General features: G+C 40.7%; 1 protein-coding gene across 5 annotated transcripts in view; it reads left to right on the top strand.

Annotated features, from left to right (window-relative positions):
• Nucleotides 1–21105, top strand: part of rbms3 (RNA binding motif, single stranded interacting protein) — a 468933-nt gene that overhangs the window by 177459 nt on the left and 270369 nt on the right. The window lies entirely within an intron of this gene.

The raw sequence follows: 21105 nt of genomic DNA, 5'->3' as shown, positions 1-21105 counted from the left end.
CAACTTAAACACCCCAGAGATAAAAATGTGGGGCAGTCCTTCTTGTGTCCAAAGAGTAAAAATACCAACTGGAAATTAACCAAGTGCAGGGGTGCTAGTCAAACTTAGTTGGGGGAGCAGAAATCCCATATACAGAAGCAATGCGTTGGGTGCTGGCTCTAGTTTTTCATGCCATTTGGGACATTTCTTTGCTGCGTTCTCTTCAGCTATCCTCTCAATGAAGGCAAATGCAAAACTGCTTTTGTATTGCTAATTTACAGATACACAACACTGTCACAAAGATAAGCCTTCAAATGTCCACCTTCATGTCCTCTCATTCAGACACTCAAGTAGCATCTCACAAAGATACACAAGGTGTATTTGTAATTTCTTAATTAACATGGAGGGTTCTCCTTGGCTGTTTGAAGGTAAAAATTTAACTTGAGGATGTTTTTAGGTCATTGGCAAGGCTGACTGTAAGGCTTGGATCAATGGCAAACTTGGACTCACGCATAGGCGATGGGTTTGCTGAGCAAGACAGTTCCTGGTATCTAAGCATGCAGATGAAAGTCAGAGTCTTTTGGCCCTTAATCCTTGTGGTCTGATGAGCTCACCGCATACTGGTTGCCCAGGACCTGGTGGGCTGGTCCAGATACTGGGGGTGACCATGAGGGTCATGGAGGGGTCAGCTGGGAGGATACCTGGAAAGATGGGGCATGGGCCTGGCGCAGTAAGATGGCCATCAGAAGGCCAGAGCAGTACAGGACCAAGGTTGATGTGGCGACATGCTGAACCAGCATATGCTTCCATACCTGACCCTCCCTGAATATGTGTTTAGTCAAATAGCCTGAAGTTGAGAAAATATCCAGAAAACAGTCTAAATCAAGTGCTTTTTTAACACATCACAGAGGCACTAAGTAAATAATGTTGAGCTGGTTTGCAGAATGTGGCTAATGTTAGAAGGACTGTATTTATATTTAAGCGCAAAGCAAACATCACTTGCTGTTACTCTGTTTCTAATGATATAGGACAAACAGTCAGAGCTTAAGTTTTTGGCATTTACCCGTTTAATTGCTTTCATTTCTCTGTGTTATTATTTTATATTTAGTCTAGTTATGTTTTTGGTCTTGCTGCTGATCAAACATCCATGAAACAATGATCGGATATTAATTTTTTTGGCCATAGTGTCGTTTTATTATGTTCCTTTCCTGAGCAAAAGTACATTATCTTGTGGATGAGCATGTACATCATGTGTTGATACTTCTATGTAAGTGAAGACATGAAGTTCCTGTTCACTTTGCAGCTTGTAAATTCTTTGCAAATGTAAGGAATTAATGGATGTACACAGTGGCACATGCAGGTGGATTAGCACGCCCAAAAGTACAAAAACAAACAGCTAATCCAAAGCAAACTGTCATTACCAACCACATCCTGCAGCACTGTATCCAACAATGGCATATATGAACACAGCCGACTGTAGAACAAATTTCACCAGGCATTAGTATTGTGAAAAAGTCAGTGATAGCACTTAAAACCACAACTGTATGAAGATTAAAAGATAAAATGCACTCAGATGCAGATATATTTGTGTAGAGCTATGCACAGGAGAAATAAAACACACACACCCTGTCCTCTTTGAATATTCATCTTCTTTCACATGCAAAGTAGTTGCACTGGCTCTGGAATGTCACTTTTGGCCCCTAAGGAATATACTCAGTGGAGCGTCTCTGACAATCGCCAGACTAAATACTGGTGCTAAACACCAGCCGATGTTGTGGCAGGAAGGTTTGAGACAGCCATAACAAATCAGCTCAGGGAACACAGAAAACGACCGGTTTGCGGTAGTTTATAGGGTTATTTTATGACGTACATCTGATAAACATATCCAAGGACTCACACAAGGATTTTCACAGACTGGGCTGTGTTCCTTTTTTACTAATGCCAGAAAGATCAGGTGTACAAGGGGGATTTCAGATGTTTGAATGTTTAAAAATGGAGGCTTGTATTATAGAGTCTATTTGGCCCTCATTCTTCTTGATTATTGCCCAGAAGCTTCCCCTTTAAATGCATAATTCAAATGAGTATCTCAGGTTTCCATTTACTTGACTATATAACAGCTGAAAAAAAAACTATTTTGTGTGAAAAACAGAATGGCTTTGAAACGCTACATTATCCAGCCACTCTCTAATTGCGAGGCGAGCTGTAAATGAGCTTTTGATGGATGTGAACTTCTGGATGAGTTAGAGAAAAGGTCGTGCAGCAGCAGGCAATCAAACCAACAAGAATTTGTTTTAAATATGAGAGGTGGGGGAGGGGGGGCATGGGGAGAATTGCATGAATATTGTATCCAAATATTTGCACCACAAATGTTACCCTTTTCAGTGAAAACATAAAGCTTCATCAAGACCTGGAAAAACAAACTTGATTGGGAATTTGGTAACAAAGCTTGATGAACTTTAAGATACAATATGGGATGACCAATTCATCTGATGTTGCACTTCAGCTTGCCTCTAGACCAAAACAAACTCCCTCAGTGTTCAGGTCCAAGTAAAGTTGTGACTAGTCTGGATTTAGGAACCCCTCATGGAGCCGTGCTGTCAGGCTCACAGAAAGTTAGCTAATCAAAGACATTTAGACTTTGTGTTCTTTTTCCCTCTTTTCCTTACAAGCAGTATGTAACATGCAAAAGTGCACCAGTGGACTGGTAGTTGGCCAGAATCTGACTATTTTCAGCCTGATTTGTCATGACCGGTGGCCTGCCAGCGCTTTCAAATATAACCAATTTTGTTCCAAACGCAGATGTGCCTGCGCACATGAGCCACACAGTGAAACAAACACAGATGCTACAGACACACTCAGAAGCTTACATGGCGACAGGGTTAGCATGACGTACCCTATAAACGGAGGCGATAAAGATCTGATCCATTTGAAGCTAAAAACAGACCGTTTCCCTGCACGGCCTCCTGTTGCCTGAAAGTACCTCTTGGCCCATGTCACATCCACTCTGCCAGAATCAGCACTAAATAGACAAATGGTTGTTTGACCATTACACCAACAGGGACTGTGCATTCATGTACTTTAATATGGAGTTGGATCCCATTTTGCACTCTTCTTGGAAGGCTTTTTCACAAATTGTGGATTGTTTCTGTGGGAATCTGTGCCCGTTTTTTCCATAGAGCATGTATAGGTCAGACACTAATGTTGGATGAGAAGGCCTGGCTTACAATCTCCACTCCAGTTCATCCTTAAGGTGCTCGATTGGGAAACATTCTCCCAGCATCCACGAAATCAAGACTTGCTCTTCTGACCACCAAACAAAGAAGTGTGATTTTTTACTTGACAGAAGACGTTTCCACTGTTCCACAGTCCAGTGTCTGCCTGCTTTACACCACTCCATCTGACACTTAGCATTGGACTTGGTGATGTGAGGCTTGCATACAGCTGCTCTGCCAATGGAAACCTATTCTGTGAAGCTCCAGCCGCACTGTTTTTGTGCTTACATTCATACCTGTGTTCAGAACTCCTCAGCTGTGGAATCAGCGGCTTTGAGGTACCATGCCTCATAGCAGGCTGAGTTGCTGTTGTTCCTAAACGCTTCCACTTTCTAATAATATCGCTCACAGTTGACTGTAGAATATCCAGCGTATGCAGCAGCACCGTATTATTGTCAAGGTTGCATCCACCACAATACTATGCTTGAGGTCACTGAGCTCTTAAGAATGACCTATTTGTATCACAGATGTTTGCAAATTGAGACTGCATACTTGATTTTATACACCTGTGCCAACAGGTCTGATTGCAACACCTGAATTCAATAATTAGCAGGTGTGGCGAAGTACTTTTGTCCATATGGAGTATGTGCATGATCCTGCACTCTCTCTTTTGCAGGCTTTGGGAGTGCAGTGCAGTGATTTATAATTTAATCAATAACAGGTAATATTCTTCAGCTAGGGTGGGACTCTAAAATAATAAAACCTCAGCAGTCAGATGTTTCACTTTGCAGGGAATTGGCTTATTTTTTACAATTCCCAATAAACGGCAGGTTCCAAAAAATCTTTGGAACCATAAATAGTGTTAATAATGACGACACTTTCTAGAATGTGAACTTAAAGCAGCAGTTAAACTCATGTACTGTCAGGTGAAACTGAGTATCCATTAAAGTCAAGTCACGAGGTATGTCATCCAACACTGGGAAGCATTTTTGAAATCAGATCAGCCAATAGAACTGCAACTGGTGCATCTCCTTGAGTCTGACTCAAATAAATTAATTAGCCAATATTAATCGAGTCATCTCTGTGAGTTGTCCTCTGATTAATTAGGTGTTAATCAAACAGAAACCTTGTATCTGGAGTGAAGTCAATTCATGTCAAACTGTCTTCTATGATACCTAAACCAAAGTAATTAGACATACACCATGTAACATGTGAAGATGGAGCCTTTACTGAGTAATACCTGTCTACATTTGTCTCATATGTGTAAAAATACTCCCTGTGAGCCTGCTGTTTCTAAAAGTTAACATTGCTCAGTTATGCAAACGTTACGTAGCACCTGTAACATATGGTTTTGAGCGTGCAGACAAACACACACTGAGGTCAGTGTCAGGCTGTAACTCCTGCATGGAGCCTCTTTAGCTGCTCCTGCACCAATTACAGCCTTATTTATGAATTTGGGCACAGTTGACCTTCTGGAAGAGGAGACATAAATTTGTTTGTCTGGGGAGCGGAGTAACAAATGGCATTCTAGGATGACTCAAGCTTCCTCTCGATCAATCTGTCCTCTGGTGTTCTAAGGCTTTGACTCGACTGGTCAGCTGCGGTCAGCTATTTTGTCAGTTGTATAGAAATGTCCGACAGTAGATGTGAGATAGATTTTCGAGGAGGTTGAAGCGGCTCAGAGATGTGTGTTTGTTATCCAGTGTCTCTTCCTTTCTTGCAGGGTGCCAGCCCGTGTGCGTGACCGGATTGGGAGACATTTGTCTCACAGAGAGACAGGTCACGCTGGAAAAAGAGCTAGCTTGCTCTCTGCTCCCTCCCCACATCGTTTCACAGTCTTCTGTTTGTGCTTACACTTCCTGTGAAAAACATAACTGACTCCTGAGGAATGTGCCCAATTAGAGATGCAGAGTGAAGAAGGGGAAAGGGGCAGTGTTGATTTCATATATTTGGTGTTGTTTTACAATGAAACTTGATAGTCTGGTGTTTTGCAGCCAGAGCTCATTTATTCACTTACAGTTGTCATTTTCCATCAGAATAAGTAACAGGTTATGCTTAAATTGGCTGCCTGAGCCAGTTCACACAGCAGATTTGTGGTCAACAACTGAGAGTCGTTTGGAGAAACATTCGCTGGCTCAACTCTTTATTCTGTATTTGACTTATTTTTTTCAGTTCATGCAATCTTAAATGTTTTTGAGTTTTGACTGTGGATGTCAGAGCTCGTCTGTCAAATGTGTTGGTTTGAAACATTGTCAAGCCAGAAACCCTTAAGCCATTGTTATGAATCTCTGGATGCAAATGATTTACTCAGAGGGAGGGATGCAGCAAGGCTGTCTTTGGTCACTCTTGCTATACGCAAGGAGATGGAAAAAGCCCTGATTTATTTTGGGTATTCATCTGAAATCTTAAACAATAAAGGAAAAACAGATGACAGTTTTGGACCACTAATGCTTTTCTTCAGTTACAACTTAAACTATAACCTTCAAATTCCACTTACTCCATGCCTGCAGGTTTGCGTGTGCCCTTACCCACTGGAGGCGAGAAATCACAGGATCATGGGAGAACTACATGTTTGCACTTGCATTAAGAAATCACACAAAAGCTAAGAGTTCTAAATGAGAATAATATGTAAACAACAGATTATTTTGCCTTTCTAAAGTTGAATTGCTGTCCACTGCAGCATCATTCCTTGATGTTTTTTGATACTACTATAGATGGGATCTTTCGGAAGTTTAAAGGTTTGTTTTCTTGAAAGGGTTTGTGGTGTCATAAAAAAATCCATCCATGGCACCATATTACCTCTGTCAGTGGTACAATGGATGTAATGTTTTAAAATAGTTATGAAATTCGCCATCAAGACTCCGCACATTGTGTTTTTCAAGTCAACCTGATGGTTTGTATGCCCTCGTACCTGTTTGTGTCTGTAAGGGTTGTGTGTAAAGGATGAATCATGAATGTTGAATTAGAGACACGTTCACTTTTAAAATCAGGGGAGAAAGGCTTATAAGAGAACAGATAGGTTTCACTGGTGAAACACAGTGGATGTATTTTTCAAAAATCAATGATGAATTATTCATTTTGAATACAATAAGCCCACCAGGTAAAAATTAATAACTTAAAATGTATAAAACTGTCATGGTAAAAGTCAATATAAAGGGGGCAGAAAAAGGCACATCGTTCTTGATTAAATGGCAGCAAGAACTATTCGTCCTGTTCCTCTTCCCATTTCCTCCTGCCGTCCTCTATTCCTCCTGCTTACAATAATAGTAACAGCATCAGTAAAATATAACAAATCAACCATAAAAGAAATAAAACCAGGTCAATCAAAAACAGTACAAGCAATATAAAATCAAGATAAATAAAACCACTATAAAAACATGCATAGATAATGTGTCATACAAAAGTCATACAAAAACATCTGGATGTGCATTATGGACTGATGCATTTTTGTTACAGCTTCCTTTAAAAATCGACCTGGCACATATCTTGAGGAGAGCAGAGTGTGGCTTCTGGCATTCAGGGAAGATGGTCCAGAATGTGTGCTGTAAAATAGCAAAATTGACTAGAAAGACAGGGATTTGCTCTTGACTGCACTTTGCGCGTAGATTGCTCTGTAGATGTAGTATGTGGAACTTCAGGGTAAGACCTAGTATGGGAAAAGTTTAGACAGACTCGCACTTAAGTGGATATAGTTTTTACAAGGGTTTGAACTGAACTTTTTTGCCAACCTGCCTCTGAGCCTGGCGGAGTCAAAGATCTGACAGCTACTCATTTTTCCTTTCTTTTTTGCTGGCCACTTCAGTTGAACTGGCAGTATAATGTAATGATTTATAACTATATCAAGGACCATGATATTCCACTGATAGTCTGTTTTATAAGAGATCATTTTTTAGCTACTAAATAGAAATGCTAAATCAAAATGCTGGTTGGCTTTGAGAAACAGGAGCGAGGACATTCATTTTGCTCAAGGTAAAAAAGTTTGATGTAAAAAAGGTTTGATAAATACACTTTGATCCATTTATCTTTTTACATAGATCAGTAAAATCATTGTTAGATTGCCGTTGATGGGAGCTGGTATGCCATTAGCGCAGAAATTGTTCCACTAGGGGTTTTTAATGACTGCAAAATTAATTTTGATTCATACTGACGTCACAATTTTTGACCAATCATTGATTTTACAACATCTTTATCAATTATTGCATTTCAGATTATTAAATAAAACCATCATGTTGCCTTGGGGGGTAGCTATGACTGTGTGATAAGTTATGCAAAACACTTTTCCAGGTCAGATACCTCAAAACTGGAGTGGTTCCATATGACTGGGGTTACTGTACCTTGAAGACCCTCGTCTTCCGTTTTTCAAAGTAACGGGAGTATGTCCTGGTTCCCTCTGCTCCTCACTTAAATCAAAGTGAGAGCTTTTTTGGCGGGAGGGGCAGAGCATATACTGCACTGTATAGAAAGGGAGGTTGTGCTTCATTTAAAGCACAATAAAAACTAGACTAAAGGGATCACAGCTGAATTTGAAACTTGATTAATTGCCCAGCACTAAGTTCCACCTTGTTTTTGCTGTTTACATGGACTGTTACTAAACTATTGTCACTACCAAAGCCTGCTGATACATTACTGGTCAGTACAGCTTAGACACTCAATATTATTCGTTCATGAGGTTTTTATCACTTGCTGAATTCTTAACATAAGTCTCCTCCACTGAATAAGAAACAGACTTGTAATCTCAAACCAGTGAAAAAAACACCAAGTAATGTTGTGTCATGGTTAAAATATGGGCTTTTCCTGTTCATTCTCTGGGGTTTTGGTGGTTGTGACTCAAGCTGCAGCAAACGTTGGCTCATCAGCTGGATAAAGTCCCTTAAATCGTCCATTAAAAGTGTGGTTTTGATGTGACAAACACTAGTACAGTTGTGACATTTGAATGTTCTATTGTCAGACATGCAGGGTTCATGAAAACGATGAGAAACTTGAGATTTACGTTGAGTGATGAAGGAGTTTGGTATGTGGCTGACCTGAAAAACAGTCAGTGGCTCTTATTTAACAACCACATCTGCTTTGACACACTGAAACTGATGTTTTTCTTAATTTGAGGTATTTTGTATACTAAATCATGAATTGATTCCTGTCAGAAAGCATGAGGCTTGATGATTTGGTCAGATTTCTAACCTGGAAATAATCTCTAACTGATTTATCATGCACGGAGCATTGCTGCAGGATATCACTGGATCAGTTGTGCCACCTCAGGTTCAGTTCAAGGCCAAAGTTTAGGAAATGTTCTCCCTTTTTATGCACTCTCTGTCATCCTCTGTCCCTATCTTGCTTGCGTAGTCTTTAAATGAGTGTCTCTGCCCTCCCACTTCCTGGCTCAATCCATCCTGCAGTCTCCACTCCCACACTGGCTAGCTGCAAACAGACCCAGCTGGCCATAATGATGACAAATCAGCCCAAATATTTATGTCCATCGAGTTTCACTTTGGCTCTGCCCACACTTTGCTTGCTCTCTGCTCCTTTTTTTTTCTACCAATCCCACTGTGGCGGTCACCTCATTGCAGCCAATCCATCGTAATCGCTCTCTGCAAACAGCCCTCAGCCTCGGTTGTGTCACCTAAACACCAGTGGCTGTTAATGTCAGCAGAGAACCAGGTTTATGGTTAACAGAGGAGAGGTTTACAAAAGATGTTTAGTGAGTGTTTATGCAGATTTTTGTGTGGGCATGGTGACCAACCTGTGCTGTAAATGCAATGTGCTGTATCTTGTAGCAGAAAATGTGTGTTTCGTTAAGCTCCTACTCAATTCGTGGAAACTAAACAAGAAGCTGAGGTGATGGGGGGCCACAGGAAGACATTACAACCTAGAAATGGGTTCTTAAAGTGTTGACTGTTTGCTGCATTTTTAAGTAGAATCATTATCAAATGTGCATTTCTAAACTGATTATTTAGTAACTAGTGAATGGAACTGTATCTGTGTGTTGGTATATGAGAAAGACATTGCCCTGTTATTAAAATCAGTCAGGGAAATTGGTTTGGATGACTGGGAAAAACCTGTGGTAATCCAACTGAATCCAGAAGAACTGTTGACAGTTTAAAGGGCTACAAATGTGATTTTTTTTTTTTTTTTTTTTTAAATGGTTACTTTTTAATTTAATGATTGTGCTCTATGCCAGATTACAATAACAACAGTTTCAAAAACAGTTTCAGTCCCCCTTGGGGGTCATGAGACACTAAGAGGGGGTCTCCAGATGCCTTACAAAACTAAGAATATTTTTTAAATTACACGTTTGTCACTCACCACCAATTTTGCCAAATTTAACTCATTATATAAATCATTTCCTCACAGATTTGGCCATTTTTAACACATTTTTGCAACTTAAAACTCCTTTCCACCACTTTTTCTCTGCCTGTTTTTGCCCCTTCTAAACCAGTTCTTGCCACTTTTCATGTATTGTTGCTTCTGTTGACCCATTATTGTCTCTATTAACCACTGTTTACTGCTTTTCACACACATTTTTTGGCCATTTTAACCACATTTTACTATGTGTTATGCCCATTTCACCAGTTTAACCTATTTCTGCCAACTGCCTATTTTCTGCCTCAGTTAACCCATTTTTGCCAGTTTAAACCAATTTTCCACCCATTTCTGCCACTTTCAAAATCCCATTTCACCACCTTTTCTACCAATTTTAGACATTTTTAACCCATTTTAATTCTGTTCTTAAGAGAAAAGGTTTACATGTTTAAGGTGGCCATTTTCTACGGCACAAAAGAATAAATAATGTTTTTGTTTGTTTGATACGAGTGGTTATTATTCAAGTTAAATATGAAATATGGATATCACAGCTTAACTTGATAATGGACCATGATTTTGCTGACCTCTGTAGGCCCCCGGGTTGGCTAGGCCCCAGAAAGCTCTCCCAATCCTTCCCCCCTTATGAGCGGCCTTGTCTGCACATGACTGTTATTGCATGTGCATGGCTGTGTTCAACCACCTTCAGGTACAGCTGGGATCCCCAGTCTCCGGCACCTTTATTTTGGGGGTCACGGGCTGAAAATGTTGAGAACCAATGGTTTATTTACATCAATATGCCACTTTTAATTGGTTTCTCGATGTACAGTGATGCATTGCAGACTTGATGCTGCTTTTCTCTATTTTTCCCTTTAATGTCAGCCCATCCCACTCTGAACAAATGACCCTTTGTTTTCGAACAGCGATGCTACATAAAGCACGCCTTGTTCACCTCCACAGCCCTTGTCCTTTCTGTTAGATAAAATGTATGCATCCTATCTCTCCTCCCCATGTGGAAACAGATATGGCCTCTATTTTACCTCTGGGGGCTCTGTATCCAGACACAAGGGTCCTGACATGGAAGACAACATCCGGCTCTTATCTGCCCTAGAGAAAAAGCAAAGGGGAAAAGAAGAGGAGCCAGTGGGTGGGAAACAGAGAGATGAAGAAGAGGATGAAGAAGATATAAGACAGGAAGCTGGAGATTTTGGTAGTATAAAACTGAGAGGCAAGGGAGAGAAAAGAGGAAAACCAGTGAGCTTCATCCATCATGTTGTGTTTTGAGAGATACTGGAGATGGACCAGTCAGCGTGTTTAAAATTAGCCCCCCTTGCGTCATTGTCCACAGCGTTGTTGTGTTACCGACGTCCCAGATCCCAGGGCTTTTTGTTTTTACTGTAGAAGAAGGCCCGCAGGCGAATGAAAGCCTGTGAGAATCCTTTAAAATGAGTCCTCCTGTCCGTCTCTTAAACTTCCTCTACTTTCTCGCTCTTCATACCTTCTCTTATTCTCTCCATGCAAAGAGCTCTTACTCTTCCCTATTAGGATACATTTGGCTGTAGAATTGGCGGCGCTGCATTCCCAGGTGAGTTGGGGATGATTTGTGATTCACTCCTCTGGCTATGGGTTTACCTCGACAGGCGTAGACAAAGAGAGAAAGAGAACGAGGCTTGAAAACCAGAGGCAAAGGGAGGACAGGCAAAAGCTCTCGCTCTCTCTTGTGTTTCAGTGTCCCTCCCTCTTTTTTTCCCCGGCATTGAGATGCAGCAACGGTTCTCAAAACACATGTTTAAGGGCTAAAGGTTTGGAAGCAGCTATCCAGGATGGATGGGGATTTGTGTTCTTTCTCGTGCTTAGCTGCTGCTGTGAATGCAGCCGACCGCCGAGCTAGCTGTTAGTTCTGGCAGTTTGGAAGGGATGCCTCTGGGACTATGCTTGTCTTTAAGAGTCTTTGCACAGACTTTGCCAGCATGAATTAATGGAGGATGAGCTGAGAGGCTTTTTTCTTCAATTTAAGGAGACTGCTTGTCATTTTTTGTGGCAGGTTTTTTCCTCTGTGTGTGTGCCAGTGACTTATTGAACCCAAACACATTCGCTCACATGAACACGTTCCCTTCTGCTCGGTGACAGCTGATCCTGGGTTGTGGCGTCCTGGCCGTGGGGGGTTTGGGCCTGGTAGGGGTTGGTTTACTGATATTGACAGCGTGGCCTTGTCTGGCCTAATGCCAGTGTTGAGCTAGCTCTCGCTGACTGCTCTGGCCTCCTATAAATCAGGGCCAATTACCACAGTAGTGCACAGCCGCCTCTCCTCCAGTCGCAGCCCTGCCCTGCAGAGTGCAGGGAGGAAGGGAAGCCACAGCCCTGCTTTCAGTCCAATTACTGCTACAGCTGCCCTCCTCTCTGTTTGGCACACATTGTATACACACAGAGTAAGTTTTTGCTGGTGTTCTGGACAAGAAGGGAAAGCTTATCTGAAGATATTATCAGCTTGGAAAGGAAGGAAAACCAACAGTTCAGAGCTACTGTGTTGAAATACTTCAGTATTATAAATGTTTTTCTAATACCATTGCTATTATTGACCTTATTTCCATTTTTTCTTGCCAGATTCTTATTTTGATTTCAAATGTTGTGATTTCATTACACCAACAAGGACTGCGATTACAGTATTCAAATACATCTTGATATTGAGTTTTTGCAGCTATGACAGCCTCCACTCTACTTGGAAGGCTTTTCACAAGATTTTGGAGTTTGTGGGAATTTGTGTCCAATCATTCTGTAGAGCATTTGCAAGGTTAGACACAGATGTTGGACAATAAGGCCTGGTTTGAAACTTCTGTTCTGGTTCATCCCAAAGGTGTTTGGTGATGTTGAGGTCAGGGCTCCACAAAACTCCACTGCTCCACAGTCCATTGTCAGTGTGCTTTACACCACTCTATTCTATGCTTGGAGTGGGACTTGGTGGTGTGAGGCCCGCATGCAGCTCCTCTGCCATGGAAACCAGTTCATGAAGTTCCTGCTGCAGTTTTTGTGCTTACATGAATGCCAGTGGAAGTTCAGATCTCTTCAGAAATTGAATCAGCAGAGCGTTTGCAACTTTGACGCACCATGCACCTCAGTGGTCGTTGACTCCACTCTGTGATTTCATGTGGTCTTCCGCTTTGTGAGTTGCTGTTGTTCCTAAACACTTCCATTTTCTGATATAACTTACAGTTGACTCTCAAATATCCGGCAGGGATGAAATTTCATGAACTGTCTTATTGCAAAGGTGGCATCTATCACAGAACCATGCTTGAATCACTGAGCTCTTTAGAATGACACATTTTGTATCACAAATGTTTGCAAATGCACGCTGCATGCCTAGGTTGATTTTATACTCCTGTGGCAACAGGTCTGATTGAAACACCTGAATTCAGTAATCGACAGGTGTGGCCAAATACTTTTGTCCATATAGTTTATCTTCATATTTGGTCATGGAGACCTTTTAATTCTTATCTTTAGGATTCTGAGAGGAACTTTTGCTTTCTATTTGTTTTTTGCTGCCAACTCTACTTCTTATTTCTTAATTGTTTTTACTCTTATTTGAAAAGAAAACTACTCCCGATTTTTCTTCAAAGCCAAACATCTTTTTCACTGAGAATCTGTGGAAAATCTACAAAAACTTCTGTTTCATTATTGCCTGACAAAATTATTAGGGACCTACTCTTGCTGTTGGTTTCAGGCATTAAAAATATAAGAAATAATCTGCTCGTATTTGCTTTTATTGATCTTAAAGAGGCATCCTCTTTGGTTGTCAGTAGCTCAGTCTGTAAGGAACTTAAAGGGATACTTCAACATTGTGGCAAATTCGCCAATTGCCCTAATCCCTATAGTCTTAGTAATAGGTTCGTTACCTTTAGTTGTCGGTGCAAGCTGTTTTTAGATCGGCAGGGCTGAGATGGGAGCTGCTCCGCCTACACTATGGAGTTTTATGGTAATTCCGGCTTTACCTCATCAAACTTATCAAATACACAATCCAAAAACTCAAAAATGCTTTTGTGGATAAGTTGTGACCTGCACATTCACCATGCTATGAAACACATAATTATGTAACATTATGACACATGAAGCAAATACTCGGAACTACTTTCTTGAGTAAAACACTTTTTCTACTTTTGAAATCACTCCGCCCAGCAGCCGTGTCTGGATTGTAGTTCCAGCTTTGCATTTGCCTCTGAAACATCTCCGTCTCATAATGTTCCATGATTATTTCATAGCGTGGTGATTGTGCAGGTCACAACTTGTCCACGAGAGTGTTTTGGAGTTGTTGGATGGTGTATTTGATGAGTTTGATGAGGGACAGCCAGAATTACCATAAAACTCCATAGTGTTGGCACAGCAGCTCCCATCTCCGCCCTGCCAATCTTAAAACAGCTTGCATCGACAACTAAAGGTAACGAACCTATTACTAAGACTATAGGGATTATGGCAATAGGCAAATTTGCCACAACGTTGAAGTATCCCTTTAAGGGTTAACATTTAAAGTCTTGGAGTTGACTAATGCCCTGAGCAAGGCATTGAACCCCCAACTGCTACTGTGACTGAGTAGCTACTGAGGAGTTGTATGGTAAAATAGGATCTTTCCTTATTGGCAATAAAAACAACAGACTAGATCTCCAACTAGGTTGTTCAGGTAGCCACACCTCAGTGATAAAGTAGACTACATAGGAAAAATGACTGATGCACCACGCGTCCTTTAAAATCACCTAAAGTCACAGGCAGCTACTCTAACTCAGTGAATGACTTCACACATGGTGCAGTTGTGTCTCACATCAAAAACAGCTACAATCCAAGAGAACCATGACCACATGAACCCCAGCAGGGATCACTGTACAACAATGGATCAACATTGTCAAATAACTACAAGACTGAAGACCATTTCAGTCAGAATGGAGTGACAATGACACTTTGGGGGTTGAAATCAACTCCGAGATGTCAACACTCCATTTTTTGCAGTGTAAAACAGCTGTTAACAGATGTGATGTCGAATCAATCTTTCGAATATTTACTATCAGCTGCCTCATCAGCAACTGGTAAACATCTGTCTAGTTAAATCAGAACCAGCATCACTTCCATAATCTCATGTCTGTCAGGCCTAAAGTAGAACATCACATACGTGTAATTTGGGTGGAAAAGCACCTGTACTTGATGCATTACAGAGTAGGAATGCTCTATTTCAAGCACAGGAACATGGGAACATGTGGATAACATTCCACACAGTAGGTACAGGTCTAGATATTACTCTCAGTGACATATAGAGCTAGCATGGTGTGTAATAAAACAGAGTGTTGTCCTTGTGTGGGTGTGTGAATATACTGCTCAGTGCCCTCAGCCTATGTAACGTACGCTAGATTTATCATCTTCACTTAATATGCTCATAAACATTCCTTGGCATGTCACGGAGGCTGTGTACCCCCCCGTGCACGGCTGGCTCGGTAAATTGGGCCTGTGTAAACCATTCTGTCCGTCTAAAATATAGTGCGGCAAATTGAAATCCCCAGTAAGCCTCTGTAGCAGCATGTCACAGCTGGGTAAGGAGGAGGTAGGATGGAGGTTTTTCTCATTTACCACCTGGAGGTTTTTTGAAGTGTCATAACCAGCTATTCTCCCACACTCTCTTCTTCTTTTTTTTTTCTTTAACTCTCTCTATCTTCTTTTGTCTGCCCCTCCCTCTACTCTGTTTTCCTCTCCCGCTAAAACACCCTTTGTCAAGTGCTGTATTCAATCCCCATCATTGTGACACACAAGGATTTGTATTTATTATATATTTGAGGAGCGGGGATCTTACAGGCTGACAGGCTGAGGATAAACAGCAGTCACAGAAATGTCCGGGAAGAAAAAAACAAGCTTGGTTATTAACCTCCTGTAGGGCAAGACGAGGAAGCCAAGAAAGAATTTTATTTACCACAGAAAAGGGGAAACAGTTTTGGTTTGACTGTGTTTGTGTTGACGCAAATTTCAGTATGTGCCTGTTCGGCCACGTTAGAACAAGTCTGCTGTTGGGCTGTGCAACAAGACAAAATTTATGTACATAATAAGGTGGATAGATGGCCATTTTGTTCCTAATATAGAGAGAAATAACAGCATCACACACCAAAACATGAACACAGAAGCCAGTCAGTCTGCCAAATCCTTTCCTTGGGCTTAATGTTGATATGAGTTTAGATGTTAACTGTTTAACAGTGATTACTTCCTTGGTTCATTTGCCTGTCTCTGGTGGATTGTTTTTATGTTTAAAAAAACAGTGCACCATGAGTGAAGTTGTCCACTACATTGGTCACTTCCTGTGGCAGATGATGGTCTATAGTAAAGGGTGGTTTGCTGACTTTCAACTCAGGGCATACTCTAGACCGGCATGTGTCTTTTGCCTCGTTTATGCCATAAGACTCCAGACTTTGCCACAGGTGTTCAATGTGGGCTACTAATCTTGATAGTGATGAACAATGCATTGCACTGTACCAGTAATTAAAACTGCAAAAACTTCATACACTTAAAGTGACAGGAAATAACAGAATAGTAATAATATGCATTATTTAAGAGGATTTCTTTGTGTTTAATTTGGTTTTGGTTATACTTAGTGTTTTGGCTCTTTTTAAATAACAAGCATTATTAAAGAGGGTATCTTTGTGTTTAATTCGATTTGGTTATTATGTGGTGTTTTGGCTCTTTTTGTCACTGGGGCATCATTTAGAGGATATCTTTGAGGTTAATTTGGCTTGTCCAATATGTAGTACACTGGCTCTATTTAATAACAGACATTATTTAGGAGGATTTCTTTGTGTAAATTCGCTTTGCTTAATAGTGTTTTGGCTCTTTTTTTAAATAAGGGGTATCATTTAAGAGGATATTTTTGTGTTTAATTTGTCTTGGCCAATATGTAGTGTTTTGGGTCCTTTTTTGTCTCAGGGGTAATACTGAAAAGTATATCTTTGTAGATAAATTGGTTTGGTCAAATAGCTTACTATTAGAATCAGCTCATAGCCTTCTCTGACTTTTGTGTCTTATGCATTTCTTTCAAACATTAACAGAGCTAAGAATAATTGGGCTCATATTCTTTGGACAATTACCTACAGTATGTGGATGGTATTTTCTGTGGTAGAAATCCAATTAACAGTAAACTGCTAGGGTTACTACCTCTGCCAAGAAGGTTATGTGATTGGCAGGGTTTGTTAGTTTGTTGTTAGCAACATAACTCAAAAAGTTATACACGGATTTTGATGAAATTTTCAGGAAATGTCAGAAATGGCATAAAGAAGAACTGATTAGATTTTGGGAGTGATTCTGATCACTGTCTGGATCCAGGAATTTTTTAAAGGATTCTTCACTATTGGGTGATATGGGTAATGGCGGAGGTCTGCGCTCTCCAAGTGCTTTTTTAGTTTAACATTGCGGTTTGTTGACAGCAGCTGACTTCCTATCTCTTAGCTTCAGAGTAACACAGTATGGTAGGACTATCTTTTCTTTATTGAGGTAGGTTTTATCCATCCATCCATCCATCCATCCATCCATCTTTACAGTTTTACAAATAAAAAAGAACAGATTAATGATATGATTCAGTTTAATAAAACTATTATTTTAGCCTTATTGCCTAGCTATAGGTCGCTGCTTCCTCCATACATTCATAACACAGTGAGACACACAGTAATAAAACCACATGGTCTTTTGGCAGCTCTCATCTATTTTGCTTATCCTATATATCTAAACTTTTGCACTCCTCCCGGGTACTACGTCTTTCCATGAACTGTATAAAAACACTATTAAATCCCTCAAGAATCCAACATTAAACCCACTCACCCCATCCCACCCACCATCCAACCAAACCATTTCCCACTCCTGTGGGATGCTAAGCACCCATTCCATCCACTCTTCATCCCGGGGGGACTCTTCCAACTTTTTTTCTTTTCCCTTGAATAACTTAACTCTCTGACTTCTCGCCCAGCACTGTAAGTAATGGGCTGGTTCTGACCCTCCATGCCTCATTGTGTAAGATTTCAGCTTCTGACCTTAAAAAATGAAAGCAAATCAATAGGGCGGGACACATGAATTCCAAAGCCCAGGATGCAAGCCAAAGCACAGATCAGGGAGGAGGAGGTGGAAGAGGAGGAGGAGGAGGGCTGAGTATTACTGAGAAGCTAAAACAAAGAAGAGAGAAGCTTTCAATTAACCTTCAGCGCTGACAGCAAGTCTGTGTAGTGTCGCCTGTTTGTGTCACACAGTATGCTAAGTACTTTGTGTATAATTTAAGCTACAGAGGACTTAAAGAGAAGACTAAAAAGAAGAGGCAAGGGCTGGGGAGGGGAGGTAGGTGTAAGGTGAAGGCCTCAAAGTCGAGGTTTGAACTGCAGCTGTGCACATTCCTGTGACTTTGAATGGGAGAAAATAACTCCCATTGAGCACTTAAGAGATTAAGATTTTTCTACACCAGGGTGATTGCAAGGAAACATGAGTGAAGACTGGAGACTCCAGGGTTTCCAAAACAGAATGAAGCACGATCTGATGAAATTTGTGCAGCTGTGTTCAGTGATAACAATTGTAGGCTTGACCTGTGATATGAGGCACACTAAACACAATCATATCAACTCCAGGCTTGATTTTCTCTAGTGCAGCGTTAACCTGCCACAGTAGATTAAGACTTTAAAAAACAAGAGGTCTGGTATCAATACTTAGTTCTGAATAATGTGCTTTAATTGACAGTCAAAGTAAGTGAAAGAACAAATATAGGGAAGAAGAGAGATTAAACAAATTTAGGCCTTTCTTCATCGGCTAACTTTCTAAACATCTCTCAACTCTAGCTCTGATAAAGGATGTCCCCATTGACTAATTTCGAAATGTATAAAAAGCAAATATAAATTCAGACTGGCACGTTAGTTTAAAGGTAAGAAAACAATCCAAATTTAGCACAATTGATTATGCAATGCTAAACCTAAAGCACCTGTGGATAAACAATGTCAGCTTTGTTTGCTAAGTTTGGCTAATGTTAGCAGTGCTAGCAGTCCTTGGAAGTTGATGGTCACATATGTGTGAATCTGGATGCTGTTTTTGATACGCCAGTTTAACCTCACATGGCCTGCATACAGCTTAATCAACATTTTCTTTGATGCAGTTCTGAAAAACCACTCCATGATACAAGATACCAACCATCTTCTGTGCTTGTTTACATTATGGGCAGTGGAGTGAGGCAAGAAGACCCGGAGCTACAGCCCTGGCTAGTGATACCAGAAATTTTTACTCCAATACAATATTAGCTAAAATCAAACATATGGATATCTGTTTCAATACCATAGCATCAAAAATGATCCCCTAGACCCCCAAAACTGGTTAATTTATAGTCTATTTTTAGATTTCCAATTGTGTTAAAGGCAATAAAAAGCTAAATAGATAAGATTTCCTTTAAAAATATGGAGCCTACTTAAATTCAAACATTTCCTCTGAGTTATATTTACTTAACCAGAGGTTGTGCTGTCTGTCCATAATTTGTAATGCTATCTGGGTCTCGGTGTTTTTGACGGGCTCTAAAACTGTCAAGAAAAACCTTTAAGGACCAGGAGACATTGCCGTTACTCTCCACTGCTCTCTAGTTAGCTGTAAGAAACATAAACATTAACATGTGCATCTTTATGAGATGCTAAATTAGCAACAGGTGATTTGTTTTCAAATTTGTATGCAGGAAGGGTAAGATAAATATCATTATCATAACATTTAGCACACATTTTATTTTGAAAGGGAATTAGCTTTTACAAATTAGAATTAAAAAATGCCATGTCAAGCCTTAATAATAATAATAATAATAATACATTTTATTTAAGGGCGCCTTTCATGACACTCAAGGTCACCTTACAAAAAGTACAAAAAAGTGCATTAAAACAGGCATAAAAACAGGGATAAAAACAAACAGTAATACAATGGACAGTGCAAAAGATCAGAGGGAGTAGGAGAGTTTGAACAGATGGGTTTTGAGTCTGGTTTTAAAGAGGGGTAGGGGGTCAGTGTTGCGGAGGTCAGGGGGGAGTGAGTTCCATAACTGGGGAGCCGAGCGGCTGAATGCTTGGCCCCCATAAGCTTAAAAAACACACATCATGAAATACTCTGTTTTTTACAGTGCGTGGAAAGTTATGAAATGATTTCTTTGTTATGTTTACTATTGTTGAACATAAAAAAATAGTTTTTTTCCCCTCATTAAGGTTGAAACAAACCTACACAAAAACCCACCAATCACAAAATGAAGCCTGTGGTCAAAGCACTTGCTGTCATCGATCGCCCATCACTGCTGAAACACAAATCTATATTCTTTTTTTTTTTTATTCAATTCTTTGATACTTTTGATGTGTTTGAACAAAAAAATATTGTGTTATTCAATTCACATGATGCCAAAAAAGTATTGCAGTATTAAAAAGTTATGTTTAACAGTCAGGTCAAAGCTGAGTTAATAAAAGAAAATAAAACTCAGTGGTCACTGCTGTGGGATTGATACCTTTTTTTTTTTAAATAATATTCCAGTAAGAAGAAAGGCTCACCTGTCCAGCCCCATTAAACCAGCATTCAAAAACAGTGATTTTCATCAAACTTTGACTTTCTGAACCTGACATGGACATGCCCTACAGGACTTTCCGCTTGAGTTTAGACTCGTCTTTAATCACTTGACAACCCAGTTGTTGTATCCCCTCAGGACTACAAACAGCTCCGACTATGCTGCATTGACTGTACTTAGCTGTTTTGGCTTATCTGTGAAAAGAGGCGTTTCTGTAGTCACATGACATTTGTGTCTGTGCTCAAATATAAGACAAATGTACAGTGCATCCCTTTGTATGTGTGTCCACAGCAAGCGGCTGCCCATCAGTTCCACTAAGCTCAGCGTGGTAATTGGCCGTCCATTGATGGACGTGGCTCCCTCTTCACGCTCCGGGGACCCCGGCTCTTTGTCTGGGGAGAGAGAGGCAACACGCTGGCATGGCGCACACGCTTAAAATAGCGCATCAAATCAGCCATGCTTCGGCAGCCGCCACAAACGTGTGGGGCGGATTGGGAGGCTAATGTTGTACGTGTATTTGTGCGAGTGTGGTGTTTTCACAGCACTGTATGGGGTCTTGTGGCTCACTCTAGGGGGGATAAAGGGTTAAAACGGTTAACTGGAGCTGGTGGCGGTATTTAGTCATGTCCCCTCTCTCCTGGCCATTTTTTTTCATCATTTCTGTTTCATCCATCACTCACTTTATTGCAGTGTGCAACCTCTCTCTCTCTCTCTCTATCCCTCTCTGTCTCTCTCTTTTCTTGGTCTCTCTCCCTCTCGTCCCGCTCATGCCCACAGGGCCCGACTCTCCCTCTCTGTCACTATGTGCAGTGTCCCTGCAATAGAGATATAAATGGGCTGTGAGCAGGGGGCCCTGACTTCTATACCATAAATCTACACTAACAGTACAACAGACACATGAGCAGGCAGGGGAGGGGAAAGAGAGGGAGTCTAACACATTTTGAATACATCATGGAAGATGGAGATTAAACTGAAAAAAATAAAGAAACGTTCATACTGAGATGTTTATGCAGCAGGCTGTGGAGGATTACTCGATGGGATGTGACACCCTGTGAG

Source organism: Cheilinus undulatus, linkage group 16 (assembly GCF_018320785.1).
Source record: "Cheilinus undulatus linkage group 16, ASM1832078v1, whole genome shotgun sequence".
Classification (NCBI taxonomy): domain Eukaryota; kingdom Metazoa; phylum Chordata; class Actinopteri; order Labriformes; family Labridae; genus Cheilinus; species Cheilinus undulatus.
This window is presented reverse-complemented; position numbering and strand designations above follow the sequence as displayed.